Genomic DNA, 4,845 nt, shown 5'->3' on the forward strand with positions numbered 1-4,845 from the left:
TATAAGTTTTATTTTGTGATCAAAAATTCTTATTTTTTATAATGAGTGATTTTGACAACCACACTTCCAATTAAAATCATTTTTCGTCAGTGAAATTTTCGTCTGAAATGTACTATAAATGTATTATAAAGCAGTGTCATTGATTTATAATAAAATAAATGTATTTTCGTGAAAGTCGATTTTTGTCGCTAGGAAATTATTTTGATTGGCTGAAAATTCCACTTCTTAGTAGAAACTTGAAGTATCTTGTTGAAAATTTAATTGATTAAATTTATATATTTTCAGATAAAAACTCGAACTAATATCTTTTTCGGTTGGAAATTCAACAAGTTAAAAAAAAATTGTCTTTTGATTTTAAAACTGAATCTTTTTTAAAAGAAATTGCATCTTGAAAATAATAATTATCAAAAATAAATAATAAAAAAAATAATTTAAAAAAATAAAACTAAGCATCCTACCAACAAATGTAGATAACTACCTATTCAAATTTGACAAAAGATGAAACTTTTTCAAAAATACTGTCAGAATGAGAGCATCGTTGTTTCGTTCTTGTTCCTGCCTGCTCAAATATTTGTTATTTTTTCATTAATTTTATTTTGCCATTATAATTTTTCTGTTTAAGTGCTGAAATGTTGGCAATAATTTTTTACAAAGTATTTGAATTGAGATTTAATAATAATAAAAATAAAAAAGCGAAAATAATAACAAGGAGGCAAAATGGAATTTTGTTGATTGCTTTCTCATTTTGCTTTTCTCTTTTTTATTTTTGTCCAAAAAAAATTTTTTTTTTCCTTTTCTTTTCTTTTTGAGGAAAATTTGAATCCTTTTTAAATTTTAATGGAAACATTTTATGCTGGTTTTTCAAATTTGGTCGTCAGATTCCTTATATAATCTTTCTTAAATAAAAATGCTAGTACTTGCTTGAAAATTAATCTTACCCTTTCTCAGGATCCACTTTTTTTTCTTTAATTTTGGCTGAAACACTTTGTTGAGAAATCTTTTTTTTTTGTAACATTCATATTTTAGCTGACAATTTCTTGGTTTCAGGTTTAACTATTATGCTACAAATTATTTTTTTCTGCTGAAAACTCATATTTTATGGTTCAAAACTCAATTTTCTCATAAGGAAATTACATGCGGGTATTAGATGTAAAATATAAAATAACATTTTGTATGAATTTTTTTAGTAAATTTCTCCAAGCATGTAATATATGAAGACAATATTGTTCGATCCATTCATTTTAATATAAATACAATTGGCTTTGTCAACAAATTAAGATTGAGCTTTTTTTTATTTGAAAAAAAAATTAATTGTTTTTCTCTATTTTTTGCTTCTAGAAAAAAGTGGGTAATTTTTTAACGAACTTTCAGATTTAAAAAAATCAAAATACAATAGATGCGTACTTGTATTTTAATTAAAATGAGCCCGAGATGAGATTTTTGTTATTTCTATTTACATGTAGAATTTTCCCAAAAATAGTTGAATTTGCAACAAAAAAAGATTTTAGTGCAATCTTTTCAAAATAAAAATATAAGTTTCAAAAATAAAATAGATTTCGTACAAAATGAATGAATTTTTACTCCAGACAGACGAGGTTTCAACACATAAGTTAAATTTTCAACCGAAAAGGATGAGTAATCAACAAAATTGTCGAATTTTCAAACCAATAATAAAATTTATCACTAAAAAGGTAATCTTGTGGAGAAAGCAAGTGCAAAAAAAAATAAGTACAAGGAAAATAAATTGATAAGAAGAATATTTATTAGATCAGGGTTACCACAAAACATCATTTTGAATTTTCTTTATTTTCCGACTAAGCCATTTTTTTTGGCGGACCATATCAATATTCAAAGACCAAAATCTTTAACTTCACTGTGAATTCCTGGAATTTTTTGAATTCCACGAATTCCTTGAATTCCATAATTCCGAAAATTTCTCGATTTTCAGAAATTCCTTGAATTCTATAAGTTCTTTCAATTTCATCAATTTCGTGACTTCCTGACACTTTATGAAATCTGAGTATTCCTTGAATTGTACGAATTCTTTTAATTCCATGAATTTAAAAAATTGCATGAATATCGAAAATTCCGCAAATTTGGTCAATTCCTTTATTTCCATTAATTCTGAATATTTAGTCGATTCCTTGAATTCTGTAAATTCCGCGAACTGCATGAATTCCGCAAATTCCGGGGGTTGCATGAATTTCGTGGATTTCAGGAGTTGCGTGAATTCCGTAAACCCCACGCATTCCCTGAATTTCGTGGATTCCTGGAATTCCTTGAATTCCATAATTTATTGAATCTCATGAATGCCATAAATTTCGCGAATTCCTTTATATATTTTCATGATTTCCGGGAATTCGGGGATTTCCATGAATTCCACCAATTCCGTAAATTCCATTAATTTCTTGCGTTCCTTGAAATTTGGAAATTCTGTGAATTCCGGGACTTCTGTGAATATTATTAATTACTTCAGTTCCACGAATTCTATTATTTCCTTGTCCACAATTTTACCTTACGCTTGTATTGTAGAAGCTTTATAGAAATGTTGTAGAATTCCAAACATTTTTAACAGTGTATGCCTACTACCGTATTAGGCTATATGTTGTAGTTTCCAAATGCTAAACAAACAAAAAATTTCTAGCAAAGCCACAACTTGTGTTAATATATAGTTTATGACGCGTATATTTATAAAATTTCACGAATTCACGGATATAATGGAATTAGCGGAATTCGCGGAATTAAAGTAATTCGGGAACTTAGAAGAATTCTATTTATGCACGGAATACAATCAATCCACGAAATTCATAGATATCACAGAATTTATGAAATTCGCGTAATTCATGGAATTCACTCAATTCAAGAAAATCGGGAAATTCATGAAAATCACGCAATTTACAGAATTCAAGTAATTTATTTATTTCACGCAATTAATGAAATTTAGGAGTTCAAGGAATTCAAGAAACTCATGAAATTTAACTAATTCATGAAATTGAAGGAATTCATGGAATTCATTCAATTCACGAAATTCACGGAAATTACGAAATTCATTTAATTCAGGGAATTCCTGAAACTCACGAAATTCAAATAATTAATTAAATTCAAGGAAATAATGAAATTCAGGGAATTGAAGAAATTCAACGGAGTGTATGGAATTCATTAACTTCCACGAATTCTTTGAATTCCATAAGCTTTGTGAATTCCTTGAGTTCCCTAAATAACTTCATTTCTTTGAGTTCCTTCAATTCCATAAATTTCGCGAAATTAAAGAATACCGGTTATCCTATGAATTCCGTAAATTCCTTCAATTCTCTGAATTTCATGAATTCCGAAAATTCTACAAATTTCGTTAATTCCTTTATTTCTATGAATTCTGAGAATTCCGTGAATTACGTGCAGTCCGTGCATTTCGTGAATTACGTGAATTTCACAATTTCGATGAATTTCGCAAATCCAGTGAGTTTCTTGGTTTTATTAAATTCCTTCAATTCAATTGATTTAACGAATTCTTTGAATTCTTTGAATTGCTTGAATTCTTTAAATTCCATAAATTCAATGAATTGCATTAACTCCGTAGATTTCATATATGCCATAAATTCTACGAATTCAGCAAATTCCATTAATTTTGTGAATTCCTTTATTTCCATGAATTCTGCGAATTCCGTAAATTCCATGCTTTCCGTGAATCTCGTAAATCCTGTGAATTCCATAAATTTAATGAATTTCGCAAATCCAGTGAGTTACCTGATTTCAGAGAATTGCTCAAATTCGTTCAGTTCAAGGAATTCCGTGAGTTCCGCGAATTAAATTAATTCTATTAATTCAGCGAACTTCAAGAATCCCATGAATTACTGAGATTTCACAAATGCCTTTTATTCCATGAATTTCATGAATTTCTTGAATTCCATTAATTCCGTGAACTTCATGAATGCTATAAATTTCTTGAATTCTGTTTATTCCGTGAATTCCGCGAATTCCATCATTTTCATGGATTCCTTGAATTTCGTGAATTCCTTAAATTTCATCAATTTCGTGAGCTTCTTGAATTCTGTGAATTAAATTAATTCCGTGAATTTTATTAATGCCATAAATTACTCGAATTAATTTTATTCCATGAATTCCACGAATTTCGTGATTTTCATGAATTTCTTGAATATCATGAATTCCATCATTTTTGAGGATTCCTTGAATTTGGTAAATTCCGAGACTTCTGTGAACTTCATCAATTCCTTCATTTCCATGAATTTTGCGAATTCCATGCATGTTGGGAATTACGTCAATTTCATGAATTTCGGGAATTCCTTGCATTCCGTGAATTTCATTAATTCCTTGAATTCTATTAATTCCGTGTTTTCCTTACCCGTGCAGAAATCGCCCGGCATCTCATTGGTTCCAGGCTTGGTCCAGACCGGGGGGCCCAGGCCTGGCTTGTATTTCTCAATAGCTCGACCTCAAGCCCGACTAGATAGGTAGTAGCACAGTTCCTAAAATTTATCGTAGATGGCGTAGGATTATTCTGCAATTATCTAATATCCTCTACACAACTTTGTGTTCTGCTTACAAGGGTGTCATTTTAGAAAGTCGCAAAATTCCTAAAATAATAAAAAGCACTCGTACAGTCAGGATACAGCGAGCAAAAACTACTATTCCATACTCACGTGTGGATTTCGAAAGTAACTAAATTAATTTGAAATTATTTGTGAACATTACGGTAGCGTGATTTTAACCTCTAAGTAACGATCTTGTAAGTACGAGGGTAGTTCAATAAGTCCTTAGAATGAAGTATAAAAACAATTTTTTTTGGGTAAATTTTTTTTTATTTTTCAACATAATCTCCTTGGAGCT

The sequence above is a fragment of the Belonocnema kinseyi genome, chromosome 3, assembly GCF_010883055.1.
Source record: "Belonocnema kinseyi isolate 2016_QV_RU_SX_M_011 chromosome 3, B_treatae_v1, whole genome shotgun sequence".
Classification (NCBI taxonomy): Eukaryota; Metazoa; Arthropoda; class Insecta; order Hymenoptera; family Cynipidae; genus Belonocnema; species Belonocnema kinseyi.